Raw genomic sequence first — 22,988 nt, 5'->3', positions numbered from 1 at the left:
AACAGGGTAAACGTAGTCTCAAGCAGGCCCGAAACCAGCCACATATGTTTAGAGGGACCATGAATATATTAGGGGGGCAAGTCATCAAAACTTCTCTTACAAATATCTAAATTGTGTTTTCTGTATTGAGGTCTGGAGGGGCCATGAAAAGTTTAGGGGGCAGTTGCCCACTAGCCTCCCCCTCTACTTACGGGCCTGGCCTCAAAACAAAACACTAGAATGTGCGCAACTGGGGATCAAAACACAAACGGAATAGGAGAAATAATTCAAGTGAATCAAAGCCTAGCATAGCGAGTTTTTGCGTATTAGTTGCTTTGTTAATACCTAATTCCTTCTAGAAATAGTGAAACAATACTATGAAGAAAAACTAATAACCGAATGAATCTCAAGGAACCGGAATAATTTCCGACTGATTAAACTAGTTATAAATTCTATAACTTACTGTTCCGTTGAAGGTCTCAACTCCAGCAAGTAGACCTACACAAAACCAAAACTAGGGAATTAAAAATTATTTTTCTTTTTTCATGTCGCACAGCTACGACCTTAGGCCAAAAGAGACTGACAATTAATAGAAGTGAACGCGTTTATGGAAGTAATTTGTTTCCACTCTCCCACCGAGAATCGGACGAGGGGCCACGTTTAGCAAGGCCACACGGAAATCACTAGACCAGTGGGGAAGACTACTAAAATACAAAGTAACAATATATTTAATTTATAGTAGAAATCAAATTAGTGTAAAGAATTGAGAAGGAATCTTATTCTAAATGCCAACAGGGTATATAGTATGCTATTTAACGCAGTTTATCTGAAATCGTGAACTGTGCACACCAGTGGCGTATTTAGGGGGGTGGCTTCCGGGCTTAAGCCCTCCCCAAAATCTTACTTAGTAAAGTAAATGAAATATCTTGCAGAATTTTCACATTTCCAGGCAAAGCCCCCCCCGAAAGTTAACAAAGCCCCTCCCGAACAAAATCGTAAATACGCCACTGGTACACACCAATATCACGGAACGATTTTTATGACGGTGCCCTTAAACTATACCAACTAAAGAAGTAGACCCAATTATCTTCGTGACATTAGGGAATGCAGGCAGGCGCATTAGCCCAGGTTGGGCACAGCTATAAAGAAAACGCATGGAAACAAAGTAAAACATCTTTCAGTTTTACGTCCCGCTTGTAACCAGAGTCTGATCTAGAAGGTAAAAACTGGGGGGGGGGGGCAGAACCCAGACTATGGTAGGTATATCATGAGTTTACTATAAACTTTGAAAGAAATATTAATAATACCTTAAATTATATCTGTCACTCAAAAAACTGGGGGGCCTAGCGCCCCCGGCCCCGGGCTAGATCCGCCACTGCTTGTAACGTAATAAAATGTAATACAAGTACTTGATTGATCAAATCTGGTTATCATACCGTGAACCACCACTCGTAAAACAATGAAAATACAGTTACCAACTACTATGTGGTCTTCACGTTGCTGTTAGTAACCACATTATATCTTTACTATTACTTATCAATATATAACATGCTCTGTCTCATAACATCTATAGCATCTGTCCAAGTTAAAATTCAGTTGTTTTACGTTTTTACCAAGCACAGAATATGAACCCAGTCCAATCCTACAATAGTCTCACTGTGAAAGGTGAAATTAAACTGCCTGGCATTCGAACCCATGTCAGGCATTTGCTTTAACGTCCGTTGCAGACTCTCGTGGCGGCTTGCGTGCATACCCATGGCTTTCAACTATGGTTTAGTAACCAAATCAAGTGCCAAGACAAATACAAATAGCAAACACGCCAACTCTCCATATCAAGTTAACGCAGATGGGAGGGGAGGAATGTATACCTAAATTCCAAATTTATGTATCCAAAACAATGAAAACATGTTTTAATTTTGAAAATTATGTTTTCTAGACCAAATATGAACTAACCAGAGATTTCAAGGAACCAGTTCGTCATAAGCTAGAACCATCGCATATCACTAACTATTCAAAATTATATTACTAATTTCTAATATTTCAAACTACTAAGGCAAGGGAATGAGTTAATTTTTTGTGGAAGCTAATTTGAGCTCATTTTACTTTCATATATACATACCAATAAGCTGAAAGTTTCAAGAAGGCCTGAAGATGGTCAAAAAGGGTTCTCAAGCCCTCTCTCCTGGCTTACATCCTAGCTACGGACATGACCGTGTTATACTACTCTATGTGAAGATACGTTCCTCAACCAACATAGGACATTTTTTTCGATTACTTACGTAAAGAAAAAATATTTTATGCAACCTATATACACCTTTGAGTAATTTCAAAATGCTCCAAGATTTCAAATGACTTAATCCAACAGTCAATATTGTATGATATTTAAGTTATGAAATGAGAGCTCGGACCACGGTGGCTCAGTGGTAGTGTGGTCACTTCTGACGTGAGGAATTACTCCCTGTTCAATCCTTGTTCCAAGGTTAAGTACCATAAACTCCGTCGGTCCAGACCTACTATGTAAGTGAACCGGTAAAAATGCACTTTAAACAGAACATTCATAGGAACCAATACTAAACCGAGCCCTGCGGGGTGTCTAACCCCGTTCGCTTGCTGTCACTCGCTCAGTTATATTTCCCTTAGTAAGTAACACTGGAGATCTTATATTTGCAGGATTGGGGGAGAAACTAAAAGATACCCAAAATCACTTGTTCTGCTCAAAGTGCACTCTTACCAGTGAACGAAAATTAAGCAAACCTAACCAAAATATATTTATACGTAATTATGCCAGTTTTTTTTTTTTTCCTTTTTAATAGAACCACTCAATCGTAATAAAATAATCACCCTGACTACTAAGTAATCTTGACTCGCTATCGCTCACTTGGCATTACTATGTGAATTGAATATTGAGCTTTGATGAAGAAAGTAACCATCCTGGGTACCAACTCTCTTTACTTATATATGCGCACCAGCATTCTAGAACCTTCCCCGTAATTACTGTCAAAGTTGAAGAGCTATTGGGGCTTAACGGAATAAATAGGTCTACACTGTTCCCAAGTGCTTTGTGATGAACAAACACCATGGCCCTTTTTTCCACAGAGTTCTCTCGTTTCCTCCCACTTTCGTTATTCCAACATAATCATTCATTTCATAATCAGTCTCCCTCAGCCCCAGTGCATAATCGTGGGACATTAAACTTTAAAAAAAAAAAGAAAAGAAAAGAAAGATTAACGTAGTCTACACAAACTGCTACTTCTATAAACATACCTTCATACATTTACGTAAATAAAAAACAAACGAGCTTACGGAATCTCGCAGCACTGAGGTGAAAGTAAAACAAAACTAATTGAAATGTAAAATAGTAGAAATTCTAGTGCAGGAAAACCAACTTACTTGAAATCCTAGGTGAGTGACCACGATCAAAAATGCTTCCACTCTCCTTCTTATACTAATTTTGCACATCAAATATCAAGCCAAGACGAAGCTAAGTCGCTTCTATGCTACTGAATTCTGGGTATTACAAAAATAATGACAACCCGCCCGCTAATGCTACCAATTAAAAGGATCCACCAGTTAGTAACCCCTACGGGCAATTTTACTATTGGGCAATGGAAATAAAAAAAAATGCTTTTTACGTCAAGCAACTGATAGCAGACACTGATATATTACTTGTTTTCTCTGTTGTTTTTTAAACCTTTCAATACCCACGTATTTTTTCTGTAGTGGGACTGGGTTGTTAGTACACAAGATATACATGGAAAGATACAGCAGGCGGCGCGGTGTCTCATTGGTAGAGCGTTCACCTCCGGTGCTTGGGGTCCCTGGTTCGATCCCAGCTCGCGCCGTGTGGACTTTGTGGTGGACAAACACCGTGCTCGTGGGTTTTCTCGGGGTTCTCCCGTTTCCTCCCACTTTCTTCATTCCACCATTTCACTCATTTCTCATTATCACCGTCTCCTTTAGCCTAACCGGCATAACCGTGGGACGTTAAACTTAAAGATTTCATTTCATTTTCAAAGATACAGCACCGAGGCTACTAGGCTATATTAGACGTAGATCCGTAGCTTTCATTCAAACCACATTAGAGAGCACGGTGGTTCAGTGGTAGATCCTTGTCTCTGTGGCGTGAGGTCCCTTGTTCGATCCTCGACCAAGTAAGTTTGGGGTGGGCAACATCGTGTGCGTGGATTTTCTCGGGGTACTCCTTTCCCTCCAACATTCTCATTCCATCAATTCTTCCATCATCATTCACTTACTTTGATCATCGTCTCCCTTACCCTAGCGGACATAAGTATGGGACGTTAAACTGAAAGATTTCATTTCAATTCATTTCATTTCTCAAACCACAGTACCTACCATCGAGAATCAAACCTGTTCTGCATAGGCAGTGAAGTTCTAACTACTTGGCCATGAGGAATCCCATCAGGGGTGTCATTTAGAGAGGGCAGGGAGGGGCAATTGCGCCCCTGAGATTGAGATTTATATAGATTTTATCAATAGAATAGTATTAAATCAGTAAGAAAACGCAAAATTTTACTTATATCAAGAGGTCTTGCCCCCCCCCCCCAAGCAAAATCTGAAATGACGCTCCTGAATCCCATCGATGTATGTTTGGTTTGGTCAACAACATATTTTCCTCCTTTGCTTCTTTCTTTAGTGGTTGAATAATAATAATAATAATAATAATAATAATAATAATAATAATAATAATAATAATAATAATAATAATAATAATGAGTTTCTTCGTGGTTAAGCGGTTAGCGTACGCGCCTTTGGCATGAGAGACCCGGATTCGATTCTTGGCAGGAGTTCATGTGGTTCGAATTCCACGTTAATCAGTAGGTCCCGTCTCATATAGCCTCGCTGCTTAAAGGGACGTTAAACTCAAAATCAACTCAACTCAATAATAATAATAACATACATCCAGAAATACTTTAGAGGTGGCTGCAAATCGGATGATTAATATGTATGCTTCATATACATAAAACAAAACGTAATAGACGACTAGTTAGCTTCCATGGGCACGTTGTATTACAGAAAGATCAGTGTTATAAACGTAATTTGGAAGATGGTATAAATATAAAGAAGGCAACAATGTAATCCTGGTATCTTATGCGTTCATCACAGGGATGATACTGCATTGTAATATATATAGAATATAGGAATAGTCTATAGTTGTTTTAAGACATCGGAGAACTCCAGTATGTGACGTAAAATAAAGTGATAAACAACTCCGCTTTTTTCGCCTGTGATCAGTACTCCAACTAAGATTTTTTTTTTTTTTTTAAAAAAAAAAGGTACATTGGAAGCTTGTACGGTGGCGTCAACTGCCGTGTCCCCGTACGAATCCTTCCATTTAACACAATGCTTCTTCACGACTGCCGGGTACGAAGAGTTGCTCGAGACAGTTGTTCTAAAGCTAACGGTGGCGGCGACTGTTTTAGAGGAAGCAACTACAGTTGCCCCGTACAAAAGCTCCAATTTAAGCAATACTTCACAAGCAGTGACATAACTCGGTGGTTGCGTGTTAAAAGGACATTAGAAGAACTAAAACACGTAATTGACGTAATCGAATTTTCCGAAGAAATAAAATAAATTTCGATGATTTTTTCCAAACCAAACTTTGACTTTCCGCTGAATAAAATGAAATGAAATGAAATCTTTAAGTTTAACGCCCCAGGGATATGCCGGTTAGGCTAAAGGAGACGGCAATAATGAGAAATGAGTGAAATGGTGGAATGAAGAAAGTGGGAGGAAACGGGAGAACCCCCGAGAGAAACCAAGAGCACGGTGTTTGTCCACCACAAAGTCCACTCGACGCGAGCTGAGATCGAACCAGGGTCGTCAAGCACCGGAGGTGAACACTCTATCACTGAGCCACCACCCCCGCTGAATAAAGTCGAAGTCACTACTTCAAAAATGAAATGAAATGAAATCTCTAAGTTTTACATCCCACGTTTATGCTGGCTAGGCTAAAGGAGACAGTGATGATGAGAGATGAGTGAAATGGTGGAATGAAGAAAGTGGGTGGAAACGGGAGAACCCCGAGAAAAAACATGCACACGACATTTGTCCACCACAAAGCTCACTTGGCGCGAGTTGGGATCGAACCAAGGACCCCATGTGCCAGAGGTAAAGGCCTTACCACTAACCCATCATGGCCTCTATTAATAAAATTGCAAACTTTTTTTCATGTTATAAGTGTACAGCATACAGTACATATATACATTGTATTATTTATACCTTTTATAAACCATGAGTTGTAAGTAACAGACCGTCTAACGTCGTAAATATATTTCACGTGAATTACTTTTCTATATTGAAAGTATTTATCACGAAAACCTATCAACATAATATTTTCAGATTTGAAACGTCAAAAACTGGAATGTTACGCGCTTACAAGTAGGTCAGATAAGCTAGTAAATTTGCATGCATAGTAAAACTAAGTAAAGTTGACTGATAATAATTTCCGCCCCATCACATTTGGTGCCTTAACTCTCTGTGCTACTCGACTATTTTTACAAATTGATTTCCTCCCTTCAGAGTGTTTCACGAAACAAATCTTGGACCCGGTAGAGTTCTCACCTCTGACGCCTTGGGTCCATGGGTCGATTCCAGCTACTGTCAAGTGAGCTTTTGGTGGGCAAACACTGTGTGCGTGATTACTCTTAAGATTCTTCCGTTCCACCCCACTTTCTTTTTGCAACCATTATCACCTATCTCATCATCACCTTGGTGGATAATCGCAGGACGTTAAACAAAAAGCTTTATGTGAAAATATTCTAGCAAAAATGGCTAACAGTCTTTTAGACTACACGAAGACGATATTCGCGCTGAAAACGGTTTCTAAGCAAACATGTTATGAAGTTATGAGATTTACTCTATGTTATAGTAATTCTCCTCCGAGGAAGGGACCGTCTAAAAAGAAATAAATAAACACAACATTTACTTTGTGCACCTTGAAATGTAGAAAAAGTTTATAAGCGCCAATGTTCAAAGAATTCTCAAAATTCAGATTCGCCCATTCTTTCTTCTTAACTAACGGGTTAAAATAGGAAGAGTTGCAACCAGAAGTCACGTTAACATGTTAGTGATTTATTAAGCTTAAAGAGAGTTATACTAAAGTAATCGGTAATTAAAGGAATATTTAATTAATGTTATAGTTAACTATTGTACTTACTCAGGCTTTTGTTTCCTTCCTTTGTTCTTTTTAGCTGTAAACAAACCTAGTTCAGTAAATGACTCTTCTTCTTCTTCTTCTTCTTCACCAATTTAATGCCCGAGGCAACAAATATCGTTGGATAGTTAGTAAATATATGAAGCGTATAATAAATTAATAAGATCGTGTTACGTAGTAAAGTATTAAAAGTATAAAGTAGAAGATATAGAATGAAGGGTGTTACGACCTCCCACGCCGTGACACGATATGCATAAACCGACCCGCAAGAAAACGACAGTTGTTCTTTGTTCAATGACGTCACTCATGATGAAAGAAAGAACTGTCCATGGGCGGTCAGAATCTCACATACAGATGGATGTATGAAATATATAGCTGACGTATATAATATACGTATACATATGTAATATACGGAAGTTTGTTCGATGTCAGACATCCTGCAGCAACATGATGTAATATCTAAGTGAGAAAAAGGCAGTAATTATGTAGTATATGGATAACGTATGCTCCATACAGATTTCCGTACTAAACGTAAGGATTCCATATATTTGTACAACATACCGCTGTCCGGATAACGGATTTTTCTCAGTGTAAGTTGACTAAAGAGGAGCTTCACTCGCCATGCTTGCTTCACTTAAAAAAAAAAAAAATCCAGAACAAACCGAAAAGGGATTCGCCTCATTTGTAATGTTCAAAATTCTATTTCAAATTGTTTACAACGAGGATTCGCGCGCTAAATGATTTTCCAATATTCTCTATGTGCATCACGTTTTCGATGATTATTCCTCAATGGTATGTCCAATCGGAACATACAACCCCTTACAACATTCAGCACGCGAGCTCGGATCACCATGTCAAATTTCCTTAACAATGGTTCAGGCATCTGGGAGAAGTATCCGGAGAACTGGACAACTGAAAACAGTAAAGAGGAGCTTCGCTCCAATTATTTTAGTCATACTTACAGCATTCTAATTGTGAAGCTTCGATCGTATCCCTAAGGCACTAAACAAACATTATTTGACAAGGAAAGAACACCCATGCCGGAAAACGTTCAGACTGTTTCTTAAATATTGTCTACTTTATAAATGAAAATATATATTAACCAAGATTTTATAGAAATACTCTTCACCATAAATATATATATATATTACTTTATTTTCCTTGTTTTATGATACTGCGAATTAAGACATATTAATTTGGAAAACCACACGGGTTTAATGCTTCCTGAATCTATTTGGCTTCAAACGAGCGATATTATTATTATTATTATTATTATTATTATTATTATTATTATTATTATTATTATTATTATTATTATTATTATTATTATTATTATTATTATTATTAACGGAATAATACAGTTTTTGGGTGTATGATGTTTCTAGCGATTGCCCACATGCAACATAAATATCAAAAAACGCGTGTTTACGAAAGAAAGCAAACGGTACGCAATTGATTACTTCCGGTGTACGGTACCTAATACAATTTTCAGGTGTTGGCGATCGGTACCAAAATTGATCACCTTTTGTGATTCACTTCCGGTACACGGTACCTAATACAGTTCTCGGTTGTGGGCAATTTCCTACGACTGAACATATATATCAATCAACTCGGAGGCAAAAGAAGCGATCGGTACCTAGGGATGGGCACGAGTCGAGCTAAAACTCGACTCGACTCGAAACTCGAAGCGAATTCGAGTCGAGTTTCGAGTCGAGTCATAGGTAATTTTCTCGAGTCGAGTTCCAAGTCGAGCCACTGTTTTGAGGTCGAGTTTCGAGTCGAGTCGAGTTTAAAAAATGGCTCGTACGTTTGGTTCGTTTTAACTCGTTTTGAAATCATTACCTGATTAGACTGAAAAGTGAAAGCTATGAGAAATGTAAACAGTAATGTGGAATATTTCTTGTATTGCTCACGAAGTGAGACACTGCTCGCATCTCACCTCGTCTCGATCAACAAGACAACAATGGATTTTTATAACGAGACGGTCTCAAATGTCGTGAGCACTAACATAAGTATATACAGTAGTTCTCACCACCAAGGCTGAGACCTGCACGGTGAAAGTTTTGAGCCGAAGCAGAAGCCCAACCCGTGTACGGATGTTAACCGGCTTAGTTCGGTTCAACTGAGCGAACAGCTCGAGCCAGTTTGGTTGAGATGAGGCACCGACACGGCTCAGGTGAGCCATCGTCTCGAGCCGGCTCGGTTGGGGTGAGCCATCAGCTCGATTTGTTTCGGCTGGTGTAGGTTTAAGTGGGTGAGCTGTTGGCTCGGCTCGATATTGAATGAGCTGTGAACCGAGCCGCTCGAGCCGTTGAGAACCCTAAACCCGGACCAAAAAGTTTTAAACATGTGTGGCCGGGGCCCTCTAATTTTTAGCGATTTTTGGTTCGAGCCCGAATACTTGCTCCTCCGGAACTCAAACCCAGAACCTCGTGAACGATGTCCTTGCCTCCTAGTCTTCACGACTACCGACCTCAACTAGTTTTTAGTATTCAGATATAAACCACCTATCTTTCAGGTTTATACACAGTGTTGTTGTTATAATAATAATAATAAGAAGAAGAAGAAGAAGGAGGAGGAGGAGAAGAAGAAGATACAAAACATTGTGTATGTGGGCTTTCTCTGGGTATTCCCCTTTTCTCTCACTTTCTTCATTCCATCATTTCCTTCATTCTGAGCATCTACAGACACGTCTCCTTTAACCTACAGGACATAATAGAGGGACGAAAAACTCAGAAATATTATTTCATACTTTCATAAATATTATTCGATTTTGTTAGAATTCCCTAAGGTCACCGTCAAAGTGAAATAAAAACCACCCCAGGCTCAAACTCCATCTATGTTGAAAATTTGATCGAGACCGGTCGGGTGGTTCAAGGTTTATTAAGTCACGAACGAAGCCAATTTCATTTCTATGTATTTCAATATGTCTCCCCCTTCGCCTCCGCCTTCCCGTGAAAGTGAAATTATTAAAAATATCCCTTGCGTTAACCTGATCTGTGTGTCAAATTCGATCGAGATTGGTCTCGTGGTTCAAGACTTATTAAGTTTTATTTATTTTTATATATCTCCCCCTGCCGTCAAAGTGAAATTGAAGCGTAAGGGTAAAAAAGAAGGAATGTCACAAAACTACATTTTCGAGAAAACGGCACTTTAATATTGAAAAGGTGTATAAAATGAATAGGGTTAGTCAAATCTTTTCCCCGTTTCACATGGACATTTCTACATCTACGCATGCATGCATATACAGTCAAATAGTACCAAGAGTCACCAACAGATAGGACAAAGCACTCGTTAAAGCGCACACATGGACATTCCTTGTTTTTTCCCCTTACCCTTCAATTTCAAAAGACATCCCAGGCCCGAACTTCATCTATGTTGAAAATTTGATCGAGATTGATCAGGTGGCTCAAGAGGTATGATGTCACAAACATAATAATTTTCATTTTTATAAATACTGATTTTCAAAGCACGCGTTAGAATATTTTCTTGTCATTATTTCAATACAATTATGTGTTATTACAAAATATATACTGTACATATAGCAATATATGGAGCATTTTGCATCGAAGAAATCGTCGTGACGAGGTTTTATACTGACATTTCTTTCCAGGCGAGATTATGTCCCGCCTAGTTTAGACTAGGCGAGATTCTGTTTCCCGAGATCAGGACCGCGAGGTTTTGGCCACGCGAGATTTTGGGATGCCAGGTTTTGGCAAGGCAAGGTTTCGGCCCGACGAGATTTTGGCCCGCGAGGTTATGGACAGGCGATGTTTTAGCCTGGCGAAATTTTGGCCCGCGAGGTTTTGGTCAGGCGAGGTTTCGGCCCGGCGAGAATTTGGGCCGCGAGGTTATGGTCAAGAGGTTTTGTACTGAAACCCATGTGTGCAATCGCTGGAAACACTTCACTCCAGTAAATTGGTTTAGATAACCTATACCGACAGTGGTAACCGGAAGTGACTAATTTTTGCATTAATCGTTTTCTTTCGTAAAGACGAATTAATTGAGATATATATGTTGCACGTGTTTAGTCGCTGGGAATACCATACCCTATAAACTATATTAAGTATCGTGTATCGAAGTGGATCACCAAACGTGACTAACTCTGGGATTGATCGCTTTCCTTCAAGACGAGTTGTTGATATACATGTTGTATGTGTGTAAACGTTTAAAACACCTCATCTCCGAAACTACATTAAATACCGTGTACCGGAAGTTGTTGACCGTGACTATTCCAGTACCTATTGCTTTCTTCAAGAGTGAAGTAGCTCAAGTGTAGAGCATTGGCTTCACATTCCGGAAGTCGTGGGTTCGATTCCCGCTGCCGACCATCCTGACTGCGGTTTTCCAGGGTTTTCCTTAGTCCTTCCAGGCAAATGCCGGCATGATATCTACTAAACAGGTTCTGGCCGATACCTTCTCAAATCCTTTTCATTGTTATTGTTGTTGTTAGATATCCAGTATAAAATGGCCTCTGAGCTGTATCTGGTGATTGTTAAATAAATAAATAAGTTTAGCAGAGATTTGAATATAATATGGCTATTTGCTAGACAACTATTATTTTCACTCATATATGACAAAAGTGATATCCACCAACAAATAGCATTCTCTTTTTTAACAGCTAAATGCTCTCCACATAGTATTCCGTAGTCTTAACGACATCACACAAAAATACAAGTAGACCTAACAGTTAAAAACCTCCATGCCTAGGGCGAGATTTGAACGTACGACACTAACAGCGACCGATAAACACACCAGACTACAGGGAGATAGTTGCCGGCTAAAGAAAGGGAAATTATGAACAAACATTTGTTCGGCGTAGGATTGAAACACAAGGATCACCTGGTCAGCTCCAAATGGAAATGGTGCCTTCTATTTATGGTTCCTTTTTTAAACGAGTATTAGAAACAATGGGCCTTATGCAGAGTCGTTCTGACGATTGATTAGTGTCATACTGAAGTGTTCTACTAACATATGTATCCTGCAGTAGTTATGCCTTTAGTATTACGCTAATCTTACGTCAAAATGACTCTGTAGAAGGCGGTATAGGTTTATCGGGGATCCCTAATGGCTATTTCAGTGATCAAGTAGGATATCCTCTCACCCAACAGTAGACAACAAAAGTTTCTGTAACAAACTTAATATATTGGACTAGTTGAAATACTTTTGTTATATTAACATGAGTGCTAAGCTATGAAGATTTGTTCTAATTTTAATTTTTTCAGATTGCTGTGTGAACAGCAACAGTAAAATAAATGTAAAGAACTACTTTGTTCATATTAGATACTTGAATAGATTTGTTAAACAGTGGATGCATATTGTATGGATTGATTGTTCATATCATCGATTCCTGGAAGGGTTAAACAATGTAGACCCGCGACAAAAATCTTTGTGACAGATAATATATAAATATTACCACAAAAGGCGTATCTTTTAGATTTCAGCGTAATTAATTGAATACCTACCAGCTTCTATGGGAGAAAATGAATATTGTGTCACACTCAAGATTTCTTCAAAAGGGTTGTCCTAATCGAGACTTGGCTACTTAAGCCTTCATTCGGCAAATTTTCTGTGTTTATTTCTGTATTTTTTAAAAATCAAACTTCCCTTCCCTTCTTTCTCTCTTCGACCATTATTTCATGTAAGGTGTTATAAGGCACTGGGCTAGAAATCCTGGGGTATTGAGTTTAAACCCACTGCACGTCAAAATTTAATTTGTTCTTGCAAGGTATATGATGACTTCTCTTTGTTCCAAGTTCTCTATCTAGAGATGAGATGCAAGAATCATGCACATATTAACCGAGAGAAAGAAAGAGAGAGAGAGAGAGAGAGAGAGAGAGAGTAGATATATCTCCAATTGAAATGTTATCCGAAACATTAATTGATATTCATATTTGATTATGTTTTAGTTAATTTTTGTTTATTCTTCTTTTACATAATTACAGTTCTCGAGTACTTAGAATATAGCAAGGGATAGTGAATGGTAATTACTGCGTGTTACAAGAGAGAAGTCTTATTCTTCTGATATCGGATATGCTTCTAATAAAAACATGCTTGTTATCAATTAGGGATTAAATTACACAAACCCATGTGCACACAAAATATGACTATTTGTCATATTTAAAACATATGACATGCTTTCTATTGATACAGTTGTTTTAGTAAATTGAACTGAATACACACTGCATATCTTATTTTTAATCTCTTAGATTGTCTTTCTTTTTCTTTTTTGTTTCATTTTCCGAACACACTGGAAACCAGTAACATAACTCCAGAAAATATTCTTGTTAGTTTTAATGTGTAAATGGAAAATAATAATAATACATTTTATAAAAATATAGAACTACGATGGATTTGCTGATAAAAAAAAATATTCTCGCAAAACAATGATGGGAGTGAAAACACCTCGACCTGATATTTTAATTCATCAAGTTTTAGTACAGTTATTAAAACTGATAACTATTAAAAGTCAAAATAACGTTGAAACGAATAATGTAAAACATTCAGAGATTTTACAAAATACTGTAACTTGTGAAATAAAATGAATGTTTTACCAATAATGACTTTTCCTTGTATGTCTTATGTTAAATAAGATTTCTTTGTAACTTTTTCATTATAGCAATTGTTCTGTAGATACTAAACGGTGTCTTCTACCCGATCTTTTATTCCTCGTAGAAGCTTGGATATTCTTTCTTCTGTTTGGTACACTGACATTTTTCAAACAAACTAGTGCACTTGTAGGACACCTTATGTAGTTCTCAAGCAATCAAAGTTTATCTGCATTGTTCGTTGTCCAACGTTGCAGGATATGAAAATTGAAAGTGTGAATGCACTTTTGCTCGTATACATATAAAATAATTAACTTATTCGTACAATAGTAGCATACCTGAAATAATATTTTCAATCGAACGTCCCTGCGCTTCCAGGATTTTGAGGTCTAGCTCGTATGCAGCGTCAATATAAAGAATAAAGTCTAGGTAGAAATATGAATAATAAGGCTCTTCAACTGGATGGTCAGGTTCAGGATTATCTGGTGATAAATCATCCACTAATGGATTGTAATAAGGTTGTTCCCTTTGAATAGTTCGATCTCTATTCCGTCGTGACCTGATCCAGGATCTTATTTTTGAAAACACCTGAAATAAAACAAACATATGAATACAAGTATCGAAATAGTGAAGCATGAGTGGCGAAAGATATCTTCTGTTAGTCACTGTAAATGAAAGCTCGTCGATATCACTGTCCGATATTGCATACAAAATTCACAACTATTATTGACTAACCAAGATCGACGAAGTTAGACTCCGAAAACCAACCGTTGAATGTTATACTTAGTTCATCCACAACTTGGTTGATATTTAACATTGAACGTTGTTCCTACAACAAACATTTTCACTGAAATTCATTATGAATCTCATTCAACAGTTGAACTTTGTTGGTGAACACGGCCATCAATTGAACTTACTCGTAGCTAATTATTATTAATTTAAAAGAGAGTTTTTCGGGACTAAAGAAGATAAATTGTCGTACAAGAATTATAGCATTTTCTCCAAATGCATCAGAGAGCTGAACTGAAGATTCTAACGATAAAGATCTGCGCCTTTAACCAGATGAAGACCATGCTATACCATATATATCATTCAGATACGGCAATCAAAACTATAGTGAAGGAAATGGGGTATCAAATGATGAAAGCGAATATCATAGTCAGAGACAGTCAGCAGTTCTTGTACATTACTAGCAGAACGCTCCGGATGAGGCTAAAAGGGAAGTCTTACCAGAGATGTACTTCAACCTGAACCCACAAAGTGGGGGTGATGTATAAATTTCCTGAAAGCTTGGATCAAGGTAAGATCAAAACCTGTTACCAAAATTGGGGAGGTTTCATGCATTCCGCTTGGGGGCAGCACTTTATTTATTGTTCTTAAAATCTTTCAGCATGTCCATAAAGTACAACGCATCTGAAAAATCAGAAGCGGTGAGACAGATATGAGAACAGAAAAACATGTCTTTCATCACTTCAAAAGTACAACGTATCAAAGTAAAATAAATTGTCCCATGGTCCCCAACAGGGTCCCAGACGGAGTCCAACTCAAAATCTTTAAACGGAAGGGGTGGTCAACTTGAATATCGTATAAAAGTTGGTGTTAAATGAAAGAGGAAATTCAAGTCTCGACTCTCTACGATAAGCCTGTGCAAAATAGTGGTGGCCAAAATATCAACACAATCTTCATTGCAAAGTCTATGGCCACTCGTATGAATCTGAAACGGTGGAATAGTCTAGGTGTAAAAACAAAAACACGGATATGTCATTATTTCAAAAGTATAATGATTCAAAGTAAAACAATGTTCCAGATCCTCGCAGGTCTCAAATGGGTTCCAACTCAAAATGTTGAAATGGGAAAGGGGTTCAAGTTGTGCATCGTATGAAAGCTGATATTAAGTGAAAGAAGCTGAAACAAGTCTCCACTCTTGATGGTAAGCCTGTGCAAAATGGCGGTGGGTCGAAGCATCAACACAAGTGCCATTGAAAAGTCTATGGCCCTCCTATTAATCTAAAACGGTGAGACAGGTGTAAAAATACTGGTAAAAACAAAAAAAGAATATATCAAAGTAAAAACGAAATGTCCCAGGGTCACCCGTAGAATCCCAGACGGGGTCCAACTCAAAAGTTTCAAATGTCAAGGGGGTAAATAAGCACATAATGTGAAACGTCAACTTGAGCGCCTTTCCCATTTCAACATTTTGAGTTGGACCCCGTCTGGGATCCTTCGAGGGACCCTGATTTTTTTACTTTGAATCATTATACTTTTGAAATAACGACATATCCGTGTTTTTGTTTTTACACCTATCCCACCGTTTCAGATTCATACGAGTGTCCAAAGTCTTTGCAATAAAGATTATGTTGATATTTTGGCCACCACTATTTTGCACAGGCTTATCATAGAGAGTCGAGACTTTATTTATCTTCTTTCATTTAAAACCAACTTTCATACGATATTCAAGTTGACCACCCTTTCCTTTTAAAAATTTTGAGTTGCACCCCGTCTGTGACCTCCTGGGAACCATGGGACAATTTATTTTACTTTGATACGTTGTACTTTTGAAGTGATGAAAGACATGTTTTTCTGTTCTCATATCTGCCTCACCGTTTCAGATTTTTCGGATTGCAATGGACTTTATGGACACCTTCAAAGATTTTAATAACAATGAGTAAAGTGCTGCCGCCAAGCGGAATGCATGATATCTCCCCAATTTTGGTAACCGCATTTGTTTGATTTTACCTTGACCCAAGGTTTCAGGAAATTTATACATCACCCCCATTTTGTGGGTTCAGGTTCAAGTACATCCCGGGTTAGACTCATTTTCATCATCGGCAGGCAAGGGCGCCCATCAGGGGGGTCAAGGTGGGACACTCGCCCCCCTAAGAGGAAATTGTACTTGGGAATATTGGAAACCCAATAGAATTTTTACATTAGTTACAGCAAAATTTGAAACTATATTTGAAACGTCGCTTATACTTGCCTCCCCTGGAAACCACAACACGGGCGCCCTTGTCCGCAGTTGGGTGTTTATCTTAAATTTTCTTATAATATGTGAAGATCCCCACAAAGTATGTTGTTTAAAATATTATTGAAATGACCTCTTTCAGTGCTTTTGGTTTCATTATACAAGATCCATTGTGTCCAATAAAACAATGTACTGAGACTAAACCCTAAAAAGAAAATATAACCAATGTAATTCTTTGTTTAGTTGTATGCTTGGAGTATTTTCGGTTTTCTGACAGAATGCAGACATCATTTAATACAATACATGGCAAGGGAATCTGACAAATTTGGAACAAAATATTGCTTACCTTTCTATCTAAAAGTAAGTACTCGCTCAATGTTTTTTTTTTTCTGAAAATTAATACACAACCTTAGTACCAGCTACTTTCGCAGTATAGCAATAATAATAACTAGCAGTAATTGTATTTCTGCGTATATATAATCATTGTGACCTATAGAGTATGTGGTCTTACTGATAATATTACTATTTGTAACAATAATACAGTTGGAGAATGGAACGCACAATATTCTAGCATACAAAGCTGTGTACGAGTTACACAACTTTTGTTGCCAAACTCAGCATGTTCCTGGCCGAGCTAGTCTACCAAATAAAGCTATATTTATTCTCTATGCAAGAGGCTACTAGCCCATCAAGTTTTGCTTTGGTCTGAGAAGTCGTCGGGAGAAATTTTTGAAAGTCTCAAGATGTCCCATTTGTTTCGTATATATACGCATATGTGTATAAAACTATTTCAAAAATGTACTGTATCATTACTATTTGACCTAGAGTCATGACTTAAATGTCATTTTCTTCAGCATAATGAGCCCTTTCCAACGGCAGCACTTACATATTCGTAACATGCAACTGAACCAGAAAATTCGGGAAAACCCGGAATTTTTTGAAAATCCTGTCAAAACACTTTGCCCCTCTGGCCCGGGCCTGAGTTCACGTAGGAATCTGAGTTTTCAGAAGAGAATACATTGTTATGTACATAATATGGTGCAAAATTTCAATCTTATACCTTGAAAACAAAGGGAGGAAAAAAATTGTTGAAAATCTGAATTTATTCCCTTATATACTCTAGACCAAATGGTAATGACACAGTAAATTAATATACATTGTATATAACATACATGTATATACACAATATAAAAATGTACTGTATCATTACCATTTGGCCTAGAGTCATGATGCAAACATCACTTTCTTTGGTATAACAAGCTCCTTCCAACGGTACCATTCACATGTCCATATCATACACCTAAATCGGAAAAATTGGGAAATACCGGAATTTTTTCTGAAATTATCACTCCCTCGGAACACTTGCGCCCCTCGGGCTCGGCCCTGGTTTTGCGTAGGGATCACCAAAAAATTGAGAAATACCCAAAGGTACACACAATCTCTATGCAAAGTTTCAATTTGATATCTTAGAAACTAAAGGCGTGAAATAGTTTCGAAATTTGCCTTAAGAAAAAAATAAAATGTCACGCCCCTCCGCCCCACTTGGCGCCTCCAAGTTGACCATTCGGTTCCAAAATGCATGTGGAGTGCTCTTTGTTCCATCCTTGACTTGACCAATAAAAACAACCGGCTTAAATACCTGTTATAGAACTAAAATAAGCGGTCAAAGCCGATACTACGCCATGGTAACAAAGTTACTAAAAATCCTAAAAAAAGTTAAAGCTAAGCGTTTTGATATTGCCATTACTTCTCATTTTCATCAAAAATACTTCAAAGATAGTTTTAACCACAGGTAAATACACATACGCTGCTTTAGCGAAGGACAACATACTAAAATCCGGACCAAATATTTGTAAGAATAGCAAGAAAGATGTAGCTGGATAACAACTGTGTTATGGAGCTGGCTCAAGGGTACCGATTTCTCTGTAAATTTGGGGGGGGGGGACCCATTCAGATGTAGAAGGCATATATGAGGATTTTAATACAAATTGCATTCAAATTATGCCAAATATTGTATATTCATAGATAAAATTAGGAGGTCCACATGAACTTTGGGGGCCCCGGGCCCCCTCCCTCAGGATCGGCGCCTTGAGCTGACCTAAAGTTCAAACGAGCAGTGAATGTATCTGAGAACCGTTCACTCATTAGTACCTTAATTTGGCATTCATAGTTTCATTCATTATTTTGCCATTTATTAACGTCCTAGTTTAAATTTTCAACCTCGTGTACAACGTTGAACTCTCTAAATATTCTTCCAGTTCTTTTCTGGAGAAGAAAGTGACCTGGAGTGGAAATCGAGGAGAACTGGTTTCCGAATAATATGATTTTATTAACAAATCAGTTCCCGACGTCATCTACAGGTGACAATTTCAAAGAAAAAGTAAATTTACACTCAAACAAATTCAATGCGGGATACTACTTTGTTGCTCGTATTCCTCTATTAAGCCTATAGGTGAATTCACGGCATTACTCCATCCGGTGGCTATCTTAGAACCTAATATCCAACATGTGGAAAGCAGTTTGTCTTCTGTGGCTATACATCGAAATGAATCATCCTATCGAGACAAGAAGGTAATATTATTTGAATAAGTTATAATATTTAGGGAATGTATAAATTGAGTATTTATTTTCATGTAAAATAATGTTTTTCCTTAATTTTTCTAAGGTATAATTTGAGATGTCAGCTACAGATGACAATCGACATTATGTATCTAGTTCAGTCAGTTATGGATCAGCATATTTTACAACGATTGAAGTTAATTTCTTTTATCTTTTTTTCAATGTCAATATTCCTTGTGAGTAAATCGATAACTTTTTGTTTAGTGTACTTTCATTTGCGTTTTATATAAGCTGCTATCCCCATTCTTTTTAAATAAAAAAAAACTAGTTTACGTTTTATTCCCAATTATTTATTAGCCTCACAATTCACAAATAATATTTTTATATAAACCGTTTCTAATCACTCTATTAGGATCTTGAGTTTCCTCTCTAGAATTGTTGGAAACAATGGGGAGTTTTGTCTAGATGGTATAGATGGGAGAATATTAACTTCTATTTACAAAAATACATATAAGGTAACCAAGAAAGTTCTGTCGCTTTTTCCCTCACCCCCTTCGAACATCGATATGCCACCTAATATGTACCTGGAAGATCAAAAATAGTCCCCATCAGCGTCGACGACCTTCTGCCAACTTTCTGGAAGGTCATGGATTCCGTCGCGGTAGATCTTGGTGGACCGTGAAGCGAAGAAGATATTAAGTGCATTTTGCACCTCTATTAGGGATTTGAACTGACGTACTGTAGGATGATTGTCCAAATAATGGAACAATTAATAATCGGACGGTGCAATGTCAGGGAAGTATGGTGCATGCAATAGAATTTCCCATCCAAGGCCTAGAATGATGTCCCGGTCCTAGACACCTGGGGCTTAGCATTGTCCTGTAACAGGAGGACACGTTTGTGATTCAGAAGTGCTGGCTCCAGAGTTTTTAGTTTTTCTTGAACACGTCTCAACTGCTGACAGTACACAGTTGCATTGATGCTCTGACCAGCTGGTAGCATTTCTCGATGCACGATGCCGCCTGCAGTCCACCAAACACACAGGAAAACCTCCTTCTGGTACAGTCCTGGTTTCGACTGTTTTGGAACCAGTTCATGGTATGCTAACTAATGATGACGTCGCCGTGGAGCTTCGTACAGGACCCACTTCTCATCACAGGTCAACATTTTGTCCACAAATGGCTCCTTCCTCAGACGAGGCAGCAAAGAAACACAGGTGTCTGCTCGCGTTGCCTTCTGGCCCGGAGTCAATCATGTGGAATCCATCGAACCAATTTTAAGTGCTTTACAAGTTGATGGAGGTACTGCAAATGATTTCTCCACTCACACTAAATTGTAGTCCCAGTTCCTCACATGTTTGGTCACTGTTCGCTTCAATTGCTGCCTGAAGATCTTCATTTTGTACATGTGTTGGTCTTCCGGCACGCGGTGCATCTTCGAGAGTTTCATCACCGTACTTAAACTTATTAAACCACCGCTACACTGTTCGCGTAGTTACGACACCCTCATCAAAGACTTGGCATATCTTCCGCCCCACTGCAGCAGCATTTGACTTCCGTTTGAATTCGTACAACATACTTATGACGCTCTGTGGAGGTCCCTTGTTAACTCTGTCCTTACTCAAGGTCACGGTGTAACTACTACACCCAGGTAATATGTTGGATATAGCCACACCAACAACTGACCTTCGCCTTCTCTCGATTTGAATTCAACTCACCGTGTGAAGGCCAATTGAACACTGTAATGTATTCAGAATCTAGTCATTTATTATTATTATTATTATTATTATTATTATTATTATTATTATTATTATTATTATTATTATTATTATTATTATGTTATTGTTCCCTTGCTTTGGTTATTATTTTTACTTCACGGTATTGTAGTTTTGTTTTTACGAATTTAATTTCTCACTTGTTATCTACTGGAGCATGTTGGGAGTTTGCTGGCTCGCCATGTACAAATTTCTCAACTGCTTTAGTTGACGTAATTGACTGGTGAGTTAACTTCATTTTTTTTAGCTCATCAATTATCTATAGTTTTGTGACAGTATAATCGAGTCTTGCCAGTAATATACGTATTGCAGATAAGTTTAAAATATATACATATATTTATGTGAATATTCCGAGTATTAGTTCATATATTTTTCATACATAATAATTATAATTATTTGTCATTTTTTTTATCTTTTGGCTGACGCCATTTTTGTAACAAAAAGGAGAAGGACTATTGTGTCCTCGTGGTTAAGGTAATTTTGAACAAAACTAAAAATATTACATATCCAAAACTTAGAGTTGACAAAACTAAATTGCGTTTAGTTTCTTGTTGAATATTTTTGATAATTAAAGATTATATATACAATTGTTAATTATTGACTTTTTTTTTAATATTTCTAAAAACCAGCAGTATAACCTCAATAGTATATAGAATTCATGTATGTATTTTGGCCAGAAACCAAATTAGATTTTCGGGAAGTTAAATAACTCATCCAGATGTGTGGTTGTTTTGTCTCTCTGGCCTTACGGCCTGCTTTCCAATACATGTTTGGATTTATTCAATGTTGTCTTGGGTGGGTTGTGGGGACGGAGAGAGGAAATGGTTACATATAATAGATTACGTCAACTCACTCTCGTATGTTTTTGTTTCTGGCCTTTAATCGAAGTAGCTCGGGGGCATGTAGTCTTTGCTATTACTTGTATTTGCTTGATAGTGAAGGAAACCTGTCTGTCTTTCGTGTTATCAATTGGATTATAAACAACAGGTGTAGATTGCTGGTGTGTAGCCTTGAACTTACGAATACAGGTACGTGCTATTGTTAAAAAAAAGGGGGGGACAGCTATATTCTGTTAAGGTCTTACAAACTTCATTTATTTGTTTTGTTAACAAATATTTGTAATAATTCATAATGTCAGAATCTGAAGAAGATAAGGACTTGCACCTTACTCGTTCCGGAAAGGTATGGGGTTCAAAACCCGAGGCGAAGTCACAAGTTACTCAAACCGATTTTGTGTCAGGAGGTGATAGTGGGACTAGTAAACATATGATAGGCGGACAAACACTACCTCATATGAATGAGAGTTCGGGTTCAATCCCTCATAGCAAATTAGAACAAAATGTACAATTGAAGCTTATTGATATGTATGTGAATCAACTTCCGATGTGTGATGGTACAGTGCCCGACCAATTGTATACCTTTTTAGTCCAATTGAGTGAATTGGACGAGTTGAACATTTTTCCTTTCGAATGTTTAATGTTGGCAGTGAGATCCAGGATGAGAAATCCTCTTAGTGATATTTTTACTGAAGCGTGTTCTTTAGCTAGCGCTTGGGACCCTGTATGTAGGCAAGTTGTTCGGCAGTTAATTTCTGACTGTGCTCAACATCACCTTATGGTTACTAACTTTTATCGTCCCCAAGGTCCACGTGAACGTATTAAGGATTATGTAAAGAGGGTGTGTACTAGTGTAAAAATTTTAGATCTTACAGTGGGTGAAGAAAGTATATTGCGTGCAATTGCTTCGGGTGTTACTCCCAGTGTTAGGGAGAAATTATTCTATGCTGGAATGCCTAAATCCATGAGAGACTTTGAACAATTATTGGAACAGTATATGAAGCATGAACTTTATTCTCTGCAATTCAATAATTCGTTTCAACCCACATCGTCCTATACGAGAACTGCTACTGATAGTGCTTCCCCCTCGTTTCATAAATCTAGATCGGGGCATTATTTTTCTCCAAAAGGTGGTAGAACTTTTTACAATAAAGAT

General features: G+C 37.8%; 1 protein-coding gene across 1 annotated transcript in view; it reads right to left on the bottom strand.

Moving 5' to 3' along the window:
• The window catches only part of LOC145670643 (uncharacterized), a gene marked incomplete in the record, with an annotated part of 61,319 nt that extends 47,100 nt beyond the window's left edge, over window positions 1–14,219 (bottom strand). The window contains 1 exon segment of the mRNA XM_081739435.1: window positions 14,040–14,219.
• Window positions 14,220–22,988: the final 8,769 nt, after the last annotated feature.

This window comes from Thermobia domestica, chromosome 14, assembly GCF_964235325.1.
Source record: "Thermobia domestica chromosome 14, izTheDome1.hap1.1, whole genome shotgun sequence".
In the NCBI taxonomy this organism is placed as follows: domain Eukaryota; kingdom Metazoa; phylum Arthropoda; class Insecta; order Zygentoma; family Lepismatidae; genus Thermobia; species Thermobia domestica.
The sequence above is the reverse complement of the archived record's forward strand: the minus strand, read 5'-3'. Positions and strand labels throughout refer to the sequence as shown.